The 12,624-nt window shown below is 37.1% G+C and overlaps 1 protein-coding gene across 5 annotated transcripts in view; it reads right to left on the bottom strand.

Annotated features, from left to right (window-relative positions):
* Nucleotides 1–12,624, bottom strand: part of Tmlhe (trimethyllysine hydroxylase, epsilon) — a 67,915-nt gene that overhangs the window by 38,296 nt on the left and 16,995 nt on the right. For 3 of the 5 annotated variants that reach the window (XM_070039420.1, XM_070039425.1, XM_070039423.1), the window contains exon 2: nt 12,449–12,575. The exons of the other annotated variants lie outside the window; for them this stretch is intronic. The gene's annotated coding sequence lies outside the window, so the exon portion shown is untranslated. The remainder of the gene's footprint in view (nt 1–12,448; nt 12,576–12,624) is intronic. 5 annotated transcript variants of the gene reach the window in all.

Genomic DNA, 12,624 nt, shown 5'->3' with positions numbered 1-12,624 from the left:
ACATCCAGATACATAGAACAAAGAAAGGTTTATTGCAGGGAGATGGGGGCCAGCAAGATCCTTCTCTCAAGGGAGGAATGAGAAGCAGCACCGGCTATTGTCTGGGGTGACCTATATAACTTAGGGGGTTTAGGAGGAGCTAGAAGGGGCTAGGAGGCAGAAACCCTGGTGTGCACGGGCCAGGGGCTTCATCATGGTGGACTAGGATTTATGACTGCTGTCCAAATAGTAGATAAGGGTCCTGCAACTGCCTAGATCTGAAGGTCAATCTAAGGGGCTCTTGTTGCCTTATATGGTGTTAGCTGCCCCAGAGAAGTGCCATCCCAAGGTGAAGGGGGTTGGAAGTTGATTATTTACTGCCTTTACTACTTGGGCCTAGTGTTGCCTAGGAAAGGGAGCATGCTAAGCTGTGGAGAAGGGAAGGAGTTGACTAAGCTGTGGGAAGGGACTCATTTCGCTAACACATCTTTATATATATATATATATATATATATATATATATATATATATATATATAATATATAATTTTTTAAAAAACTATGAGTTCATTGTGAACTTCCTATGAAACCCTATGATTTTCCTCTTTTTCCTTTAATAGGATAATTTGGTATTTCATAGTTAAATGATGTTTTGGAGAGTTTCCCAGCCTTTGAAATCTAAAGTCATTATAATGTAAATTAAGGTCCAACAAGTATCAACCACAATAACCAAAACTTTTGGAGAGCAGCCATAGCTAGAAATTCTAGTCAGGGGAAGAAATTACATAATAGGTCAGTTTGAATGTTTTCATGGTTATTACTAAGGAAGAAGCATTACCTCCTGAAAGGCTTCAAGCCAAGAAGCCATTTAGCTCCTGTCATTTTTTCATCCAAATGTCTTTCAGATTTGTCCTTCTCTTTCCATCCCTATAGATGCCTTCATCATCTCATAGCTGGACTGTTGCCATAGATTAGATGGTTTCCTTGCCTCCAGTGCATCCATATTCCAATCCATTTTCTATATTATTGCCAGATTAATCTTCTTAAAACGTTTTCATCATGTTTCTCTCCTGCCCTATACCTAACTTAAATGTCACCTTTGTAACATATTCCAGCTCTCTTCAGGAGTTAGTAGCTTCCCACTCAGTGTTTTGATGTGTTTTGTGATTATCCTTATTATTGTATTTAGCTTGTATAATAACAACCTGTTTAATTATTTTTCTCTTGACATTTGCTGTGAGCTCCTTGAGCACAACAAAAGGTTTGAGTCATCTCTTTACAGTGCACTTAAGGCTTTACATAATTGGGCCCTCCAATCTTGCCACACTGCCCCAAGGCCATCACACATATCATCTCTTCTACCATTCTCTTCCTTTCATTCTTCCTATTTATTGGTCAGCACTCAGATTAAATATCAATTCATTGAAAAATCTTCCTGATACTCTGAACTAATAAATTGAGGATATGTTTTTCACTTGATTATATAATGTATACAGGTATTGAAATATTACATAGTATCCCATTAATATGTACAATTTTTAGTTAAACAAATTTAATTTATACATAAAACTCTAAAGCAATTCTTGAGCTAATAAATTTAACAAATATTTATTGGATACTGACTTTGTGCCAAGTACTGTCTTCAGCACTTGGCATATATCATTAAACAAAGAAGAAATAATTAATGCTTTCATTGAGCTTATTTTCTAATCAGAGAAGATAGTTGAAGATTAAACATAATAGATAAGTTATATACTATAATAGAAGGTTATAAAAGCTACGAAAAAACTAGTTGGTTAAAGTATACTAGAGGTTGGATTTTTAACCACTGTGTTCAGGTAGGCTTCTTTTAGAAAAGTGACATTTGATCAAAAGGGTAGCTAATCATGGGAATGAATATCTGGCATAAAGTAAGCTTCAGATAACAGCCAGTACAAAGGCTCTAAGTTGCAATGATGTCTTATGTGAGCAAAAAACAGCAAAAAAAATCTGTGTGGCTTAACCTCAGTATGTAAGGGATAGAAGAATATGAGATAAAGTTATAAATATGGAGCTTACTGGGTCAGATCATGTAATTTTACTTCAGTTGTTACCTGGATAGAAATGATGGAACATTATAGGGTTTAAAAAGAAAAGAGCCAGTGGCTCATGTCTGTAATCCTAGCTACTCAGAGGCTGAGATATGAGGATCACGGTTCAAAGCCAGCCTGGGAAGGAAAGTCTATGAGACTCTTATCTCCAATTAACCACCAGAAAACTGGAAGTGGCACTGTGGTTCAAGTGTTAGAGTGCTCACCTTGAGCTGATGAGCACAGGAACAGTGACGAGACAGAGTTCAAGCCCCATGACCGACAAGGAAAGAAAGAAAAGAAAGAAAGAGAGAGAGAAGAAGAAGTAACACAACAGCAATTAAGATGTTTATGACTGCTTTAATCAAAAAGAAGAAACTGTAAAGGGGCCTGGGAGAGGAGGAGGGTACGTATTATTAAGTATTATATTGCAGATACTGCAACAATCTGGACCCAAAATGGCAGATTAGATTGAGGTAGTGAAAGTGAAGGTGAAAAGGAACCAAGGTCTGTATAGTTTTGAAGGTACCAACTATAAAATGTATAGATTTGGATATGGAATGAGAAAATAAGAATCAATAAATTATGTACTGAGAAAGTGAAAGGATGGAATTGTTATCAACCAAGATAGGAAAGAATGTACACTTGCAGGAAAAGACCAGGAACTGGCTTGGATCTGTTAAATTTGAGATGTTTATTAGATTTCTATGTCAAAATAGTAGAGAAGCTACTGGGTATATGAGTTTTGAGTTCAGCAAAAAAATCTAAGCTGGAGATACAAATTTGAGAGTTTTCCTAAAATAGGTACATAAAGTTATAAGAGTGGATGAGGCTACAAAGGTAATCCATTTAGATAGGAAAAATAAAAGTGAGAGAAGGGATGGGTTAGGAGCGATGGGTGACAATGTTGTCAGGCATCTTGTGTTCGTATACTGCTTTGTAGAATGGTAACTTCTTTTTACAACTACTTAAAGATAATTTAAAAATAAAAAGAAAAATAAGAGGATCAATACCCTTATTACTTTGTTTTTTTGTGGGGGGATCCGGTCGTGGGGCCTGAACTCTGGGCCTGGGCGCTGTCCCTCAGCTCTTCAGCTCAAGGCTAGCGCTCTACCACTTGAGCCACAGCGCCACTTCCGGCTTTTTTTCTTTTTGCTTATGGGGTGCTGAGGAATCAAACACAGGGCCTCATGCATGCAAGGCAAGCGCTCTACCACTGAGCCACCTTCCCAGCCCCCTTATTACTTTCTTATGAGTTAATTTTCTCTTCCTTTAATACTCTTATTATAACTTATAAATATGCATTTTTTAATATCTGTGATTGTTGGGTCAATGTCTGTATGCTTTACCATGAAAAAAATCCAAGGGAAAAAATGTCTATGCTAGCTTTCCCACTACCACCAGTACTTGGCATAATTTTTTATTTTTATTTTATTTTTTTGTCGGTCGTGGGGCTTGAAATCTGGGCCTGGGCGCTGTGCCTCAGCTCTCCAGCTCAAGGCTAGGGCTCTGCCACTTGAGCCACAGCGCCACTTCTGGCTTTTTCTGCTTATGTGGTGCTAAGGAATCGAACCCAGGGCTTCATGTATGCAAGGCAAGCACTCTACCACTGAGCCACCTTCCCAGCCCAGTACTTGTCATAATAAGTAGCAAAATAACCTATTATATTACATAAATTAGAAGGATATTTCTTTATGTGATGATCTCAAAATAGAATTCCCACAGGGGCTAGGCAGGTAACCTAAGTCAAATATAAGGGACATGAAGTGTGAAGAGAAGGGTGAACTGAAGATCTGCCAAAACTAGTTCTCTCTGGCAATAATCAGCTGGAGAGAAGCAATATAAACAGATTATGTATGAAAACTTCCGAATTGCAATGTTGTCAACTGCATTAATTCAAGTCCTCTAAAAAGCAGATGCAAAGATAGCAACAGACATAAAAGTAATTTATTAGAAGAAATACATGCAAGGGAAAATAGAGAGTCTGAAAAGACTAAGACAACCATCAGACAATGGTGTATAGCCAATTCCTATGGAAAAGAAAGCAAGGTTTTAGACTTCAGTACAGTTCTAAGGTGTCAGCAAGGCTGAAGGACAGTTCTCAAGCCAAAGGTAGCCATTAGTGGAATCTGGGTCTCTAAGGAATGGCCTTCATTAGTATTCTTGACATGCTCATTCAGTAGTTGGGAGAAGTCCATGGGAACTGTGACCTTGGCAAGAAAATAAAGATGGCTTATAGAACCCAGTAACTGGGCCCTTGATTATTTACACTATTAGTTCAACATTTTAGTGCCACTTTGTGGTTGGCACCATGATAACTAAATTCAACACTGTTGTGGCCAGAAAACTGTAAGTCAAAGGTATATCTTCAAGACACTCAGCCCCAATATGGCCACTTATTAATCTCTGCTCAAGTACTAATATATGCTTCACTGCCAACAAAATGGTTTTATGTAGATTCTGAGATGAATTCAAATAGATCACCATTAGCCTATAAGTAGTAGGTTTAAAGTAGCAGGTTAGAACATGAAAAGCATTAGCTGAGGATGTAAAATTCTATCAGAATAGAAATTTAGTTTACAGTATAGAAGAACAAAAAAGATGATCCAAAAAAGAAAATGAGCAAGTTAAAGCAAACTGCCTGTAAGCATTATAGGAGAATAAATGGCAATGTTGGAAAACAAAGAGATGATATTAATTGATAAAGAACATTTTAGATCTTCTAAAAATATACTTTATTTAGTGTTGAGTTTAAAGCAAGAGCTTTAAAAAAACTTTGGTTTGCAAAGTAGTGACAACTATGACCCTTGGTTAGAGACAATAGTGTCAGTCAGGACCAGTTTCATCTGTGCATCTACTGTAATGAGCATTCTATTGGAGAAGATTCTCTCTCAAATGAATATGTATTGTAGGATAAGATGAGGTATAAATGAAAATCTTTCTGAATGCCTCAGGCTGCTCTGGAATACTAGATACAATTATGAATTCTGGAAGCTATGGTGAGTAGTTAGAAAAAAAATATTCCAATAGAAGAAATGATGTGTGTTTAGTTCCTTTAAAATGAAACCTGAACCAGGACTGTGTGCTTACATGTATGTTTCAAAAAGGATAAGTATAGCAAGATGACTTCAAGGTTAGCAATTATATTCTTGGGTTCTTTTACTGACTAATCTGAATTCTTAATTCTAATAGAAGTAGTTTCTTTTCTCAGAGCCATATTTGCCAGATATATTTCCTTCTAAAGGCACTAGAATCACCTTCAAAGGTAGATTTTCTGAGAATCAAATATTATATTCCAAGAAGGAGTCTCACCAACAATTAGGAAGGCTGTGAGAAATGCTAAAAATCAGCAAAGAAACCATCAGATATAGTTTAAAGAGGACTTACTAATATGCCAAGGTTGTATTCAGGAGAAATAAAAGCTTATAATGATTGTTTAATATGAAGAATAAGGCAAGCGTACAAAAGAAATAATATCCCTGAATCAAGTGAAAGGGTACTTTATGCCAGAGTTCTTTTTTTAAGTTGAGGTACATGTTGAAAGACTAGGCATACTTTGAATAAAGGACACATAATGATCTAGTTAGTTGTCAATGGTCATGATCATGATCATGGTGTTTTTCATATTTTATCTTGGAATGGTCACTCCATTCTTTATAGAATCTCAATTTATTCTTCAAAGACTGTTTCAAATTCTGTTCATTTAAAACAACATCCTCATCCTGTAGACTACACAGATTTTTAATCTCTCCTGATGGCCCATGGTTCATATGGTTTAAACCAAACACTTTGGTACATTTATTTATTTATTTATTTATTTATTTATTTATTGTCGGTCATGGGGCCTGAACTCTGGGCCTGGGTGCTGTCTCTCAGCTGTTCAGCTCAAGGCCAGTGCTCTACCACTTGAGCCACAGGGGCCATTTCTGACTTTTTCTGCTTATGTGGTCCTGAGGAATTGAACCAGGGCCTCATGCATGCAAGGCAAGCACTCTACCACTGAGCCACCTTCCCGGCCCCACTTTGGTATTTCTTGATGTAAACTATTCTAATTGACTCAAGTATGTATGTTTTGCTTCTTTGGTTAGGCTGTAAATTCCATGAATTCAAGGAGTAAATTTCTTTATAACTACCACAATGTCAAACATATACTTAAGGGCTGAAATATTTTTGTGTGAATTAAATCAAGATGCACAATCAGAAGAAAGAAGATGGTGGGATGGAGACATCCAGCACATTCCTTTCTCTAGAAGATTGATTCAAAACAGGTGTGTAGCTCTATGGTAAAATAAAATGGTATGGGTAAACACTCTAGATTTTATAGTACAGTTGTATATTAATTTGGTTTTAGGTAAGGGGAATTTGTAGGCAACTCCCAGTGTGTGCATACAGGTTCACTATGGTGAACCTGGAGTGGACAGTCACTTAGCCACAGCCACCCTGACAAAGCCAAATTGCCTTGTTTGGCCTGTTTTATTGGGACTGAAGAAGCAGGCCTGACTCAGCTTCCACCCACTATTTCCCATGCCTGGTAAAGTCCAAACTAGAAGTCACAGAAGGAAGTACTTCCATTTCAAACATCTTAGCAAGGAGGAATTTTTTTTAGCTTTTCTGTTGATGTTTTATTCTGTTTTCTCTTCCCATTTTATCACATCTTTATTTAATTACATCTATTTTAAATATTTCATTGAATCTTTTCTTTCATCTTTCTTATTTTAGTCCCTTTTTAAATATTAATTTTACTTTCATGAATAAGTATCTTTTAGTCTGTTTTGTATTATCTGTCCCCTTTTTCTCTATAGTATTGGTATTGTAGTTGCTGTTATTTTATATTGGTCTTTACTGTATATTTGGTTTGCTTTTAGGTGGTTGATGTCACTGTTGGTTGTGTTCTCCCAAAGCAGTGTCAAGAATCAAGCTTTGAACTTTGAACATGTAGGGTGGTGGGCACTTTGGAACACCACAATGCCAGTTGGAGAAAATCTATAACATTCCTGTTCAAACCTAGGTAGACACATCAACATAAAGAACAGGAAAAAGTAGATGGCATTGATAAAAATATATTTTATTCATAAACTGCTTTGTTAAGTGGCAACTCCTTTGTACAACTACTTAAAGATAATAATAGTAATAAATAATTAAAATTAAATAAAATTAAAAGGAGAGAGAAAAGTCCCATGTGACAACCTGGCTCTAAACAAGCACAGACTGGGGAGCCTGAAGACTCATTCTTGGGCTTTTATTCATTTAGCAACATAAAGAAAAATAAAACAACTGTTGTAGTCATCACTCCCAGAAAGGGGGCCCTAACACAAGTCACTTCTGAATATTTTCAGACTTCACACTGCTGAGAAGTATGGAGGAGTAATCACAAATTGTATGTTATACACTCCATTGTCTACAACGTAATTGTGAGAACTACCAGAGAGACCTCTTGCATGAGTCCTACAGATAAAGAAGGTTATTTGAATTCTGAGGTTTGACAGGGATCACAATCAAAAGTCACCCACTGCAGTCCAAGATGCCACTTGAAGCTGCTGTATACAATACACCAATATCACATGGCACATCATCAAGAAAAGGCTATTCTGTAAGAAGACCAGACTTAAAGGTAAAAGAGATCTAACACATGTACAGATCTTACATGGAAATATAAGAGATATGAAAAAAAGGCAACAGTACTCCTCAGAAATTCATTACTCAATTAACTGACTAAACATATGGAAAGAGATAGATGTTGGAAAAGCAATTCAAAAGATGAGCAAATAAAAAATGGTTTTATTTTTGATAGTACTGAAGTATGAATTCAGGGCCTGCTGCTTGCTAGGCAAGTGCTCTACCCATAGGCATGCCTCAAGCCATTTTTGCACTGGTTATTTTGAGATAGTGTCTCACTTTTTGCATAAGTGAGGGCCTGGATCAAAGTCCTATTTAGCAGAGCACTGGTGGCTTGTGCCTGCAATCCTAATTATTCAAGAAGCTGAGATCTGAGGGTCACAGTTCAAAGCCAGCCTAGGCAGGAAAATCCATGAGATTCTTATTTCCAATTAACCACCAGAAAACCGGAAGTGGTGCTGTGGCTCAAGTGGTAGAGCATTCGCCTTGTGCTGAAGAGCTCAGGGACAGCACCCAGGCCCAGAGTTCAAGCTCCATGACTGACAAAAAAAAATTCCTATTTTAAACTTCCCATTATAGCTAAGATACAAGTATCCAGCTATTGACTAAAGGGCTTCAGAGAGGGAATAAGTGGTAGAGTGTGAGGGATGGAGTGACTTTGTCCAAAAAGAAATGTACTCATTACCTGACTGACGTATGTAACTGTACTTTGCCTTTATAATAACAATCGAAAAATAAAAATTAAAAAGGGGTCTCAAGTATATGCCTGGGCTGGCTTCAAACTGCAATCCTCCTGATCTCAGCCTCTCAAGTAACTAGAATTACAGATGTGAGCCATTTGTGCTCAGGCAAAATATAGTTGCATTATGTTTGTTGTTGTTGTTTTGGTGGTACTGGGGCTTGAAATCAGGGCCTCATGCTTGACAGGAAGGCACTCTATCCCCTGAGCCATGGCTTCAGTCTTGGTTTTTTTCTGGTTATTTCAGAGATGGAATCTAGCAAATACCTGTTTTCTTTTTTTGTCCCTGAGCTGGCCTTGAATCATAACCACCACCACCCCTCCACAAATCTCAAGTCTCTGAATAGCTAGGATTACAGTAGTGAGCCATAGGTGCCTGCCCAAAGAATTGTTTAAAAATGATCAATAATAAATACAAGAAATAGATACAAATATATAGCAAGTAAAACAAGCATAATATCCTGAATTTAAATCCTAATACTGCTAAAAATGAAAAAAAGGCAAATCAAAGTGAATTATTATCAAATTGAAGAGACAGCCTATAGGATGGGAGAAGATATTTTCCAGCTAACCATTAAATAGAGGTTTAATATTCAGAATAAAGAGCTCTCAAAATTAAACAATAAAATAGCAAATAATACAATTAATAAATGAGCAAATTAACTGTCCTTCTCAAAAGGAGAAAATATATTAAGAAAATTTCAAGATCCCTCATCAAATACAAAAAGGAAATAAAAATGTAATTGAGAATGAAAATCAAGATGAAATTCTATCTTGTCCTAGTCAGAATAATCATAAACAACAACAACAAATAACAAATGCTGGGGTGTGGGTGAATGCACATATCTTTGATGTGTGCCTCAGTGTGTGTGCCTCTGTGTGTGTGTATGTGTGTTAGAGTTAAAAACACTTTGAAGGAATGTAAATTAGTTGACAATATGGAAATAAGTATGAAAGTTCTTCAATAAACAAAATAGAACTAACATATGATCCTGCTACACTATACCTGTACATATATCACAGATCCATGTTTATAGCAGCACTAGTCATAATAGCCTATGGGAATCTATCTATGGAATCAATCTAGGTTAACAACTGATGGATATATGCATATATACATATACACATAGTGCAGTGTTAGTCATCCATAAAGAAGAACAAAATTATGTCATTTAAAAAGTGATGAAACTGCAGATCATCATGTTTAAGCATAATAAGCCAGATTCAGGAAGATAAATATTACATGTTTTCTCTAAAAGGCAGAATCTAGACCTTAAAAATGACATGAATGTAAAAGAGAGACTGTTAGGATGGGAGAAGTAGCAGGAGATATGAGGAAGAAAGGAGAGTGTGATGAGTGGGCAAATATGAGCAAAGTATTTTATAAGTATGAAAATAACATAATGAGCCAGGTGCCGGTAGCTCACACCTGTAATCCTTGCTACTCAAGATCTGAGGATCGGGGGCTGGGAAGGTGGCTCAGTGGTAGAGCGCTTGCCTTGCATGCCTGAGGCCCTGGGTTCGATTCCTCAGCACCACATAAGCAAAAAGAAAAAAGCCAGAAGTGGCGCTGTGGCTCAAGTGGTAGAGCGCTAGCCTTGAGCTGAAGAGCTGAGGGACAGCACCCAGGCCCAGAGTTCAGGCCCCACGACCGGACCCCCCCCCCCCAAAAAAAAGATCTGAGGATTGTAGTTCAAAGTCAGCCAGGACAGAAAAATCCCTGAAAGACTCTTATCTCTGATAAACCACCAGAAACTAGAAGTGGAGCTGTTACTCAAGTGGTAGAGCACTAGCCTTGAGCAAAAGAAGCTCAGGGACAGAGCCCAAGCTCACAGTTCAAGCCCTAGGACTGGCAAAAAGAAAGGAAAGCAAGCAAGCAAGCAAGAAAGAGGAGATGGGAGGGAGGAAGAGAAAGAGAGAGAGAGAAAGGGAGGGAGGGAGCGAAAGAGAAAGGAAGGAAGGAAGAAGGAAGGAAGGAAGGAAGGAAGGAAGGAAGGAAGGAAGGAAGGAAGGAAGGAAGGAAGGAAGGAAGGAAAAATAACAATGAAAACCTATCAAAATTGTAACAAAAGAAAGTACTTAGAGGGGATGAATTTGATAAAAGCACAGTATGGAACTATCAGTTTCAAACACCTTTGTACAATTAATACACATTAGTGATAAAGAGACAAAAAGGTCATTATATAGTAATAAAGAGGTTGGTTCATCAACAGGAGATAAATAGATATGCATCTAGTGCTGGATAAATATGTAAAGGAAATAACTATGTAAAGGAAATATTAAGGGATGTGAAGGAAGAGATAAGTTGTAATACAACAATATATTGCATACTAAAAAAAAACCCAAAAGTATTCAATGTTCTCAACATTTGCCAGTCCTGGGTCAGGAACTCAGGTCCTGGGTGCTGTCTCTGAGCCTCTTTGTACTCAAGACTAGCACTCTACCACCTGAGCCACAACATCACGTCTAGCTTTTTCTGAGTAGTTTATTGGAGATAAGTCTCATGGACTTTGCTGCTTGGGCTGGCTTCAAACTGCAATTCTCAGATCTCAGTCTCCTGAGTAGCTAGGATTACAGGCATGAGCCACTGGTGCCTGGCAAGAAGATAATTTTGTGAGGTAATAGATATATGAGTTTGTTTTATTTAGCCATTCCATGATGTACACATATGTCAAACCATCAAGTTATATAGCAATTTAAATCAAGTTATATAGCAATTTATTCATTAAGAATAAATACAAATGTTTGAAATACAACTAAAGCAGAAAATGTATAGCTTTAACAAGCTATATTACAAAACAAGTAGTATCTCAGGTCAACAACCTAAAATTCTAATTAAAATACTAGAAAAAAGATTAAATGAAACTCAAAGGAAACAAGAAAGAAAATAACATTATACTTGAACAGAAAAATAGAAGAAACTGTTCCTTTACAAAGTTTAAGCTAGACTTATCATGAATAATATGGAGATAATATTGACCAAAATCAATATTCAAAGTTGATACCTTATTAGCAATCATATAAAAATGAATACATTTTTAATAAAGTATCAAAAATATCTTCATGTTAACAAACTAGATAACAGAAAAATTCAAGAAATTCTTCAAAATAGCATGATAAAACAAACATAAGAATACATTCTTAAATAATATATCACTAGATGAGAAATTTTTTTTGTAATAAAATATCTTCCTTCCCCTCAAAAATCCAGACCCAAGTGAATTCCACAAAATATTAGAGAAGAAATAATACTAAGCCTTTAGAGACTCTCCCAGATAACAGAGAAAACATCTCATAATTCATAAGTTTAACATCCAAGGCCGATAGAGATAACAGGAAGAAAAAAAAAACTGATGTACAACATTCCTCATAGTACACATGCAAATTTTTTTTTTTTGGTCAGTCGTGGGACTTGAACTCTGGGCTTGGGCGCTGTCCCTCAGCTCTTCAGCTCAAGGCACGCACTCTACCACTTGAGCCACAGCACCACTTCCGGTTTTCTAGTGGTTTATTAGAGATAAGAGTCTCACGGACTTTCCTGCCTGGGCTGGCTTTGAACCGCAATCCTCATGAGATCTCAGCCTCCTGAGAGCTAGAATTACAGACGTGAGCCACCGGTGCCCAGCAACACATGCAAAATTTTTAACAAAAAAGATTGACCATCAAAATCCCAATGACATAAATTGAGAGAAAGCAATACAAAAATTCATATAGAAGACCCAGAAATAACACCACATACTTAGTTACCTACTATTTGATAAGGGAGCCAAAGATATATGGTAGGAGAAAGATAGCCTCTTCAATAATTAGTGTTGGGAAAACTGGGCATCCATATGCAGAAAACTAAGTCATCATAAATTAATGTCACCATGAACTAATATCAACTCAAAGTGGATCAGAGACCTCTGTTAGACGTGAAACTTTGAAATTAATGCAAGAGGAAGTAGGAGAAACACTAGAACTCATAGACAGGCATAAGCAGAAATTAAAAAAAAAAAGTTTCCCAGGGATATAGCAGATAGGAAAGACTTGACTAATGGGATTACCTCAAAATAAGTTTCTGGAAGTGGTGCTGTGGCTCAAGTGGTAGAGCGCTCGCCTTGAGCTGAAGAGCAGAGGGACAGCGCCCAGGCCCAGAATTCAAGCCCCACGGACGATGACAAAAAGAAGTTTCTGTACAGCAAAGAACATAGTTACTAAATTAGCCAGTAGATTGGGAGAT

Source organism: Dipodomys merriami, unplaced genomic scaffold, assembly GCF_024711535.1.
Source record: "Dipodomys merriami isolate MVZ:Mamm:240054 unplaced genomic scaffold, mDipMer1.0.p SCAF_3, whole genome shotgun sequence".
Lineage (NCBI taxonomy): Eukaryota > Metazoa > Chordata > Mammalia > Rodentia > Heteromyidae > Dipodomys > Dipodomys merriami.
Note: the sequence above shows the minus strand (reverse complement) of the source record. Positions and strands in the feature narration are given on the sequence as shown.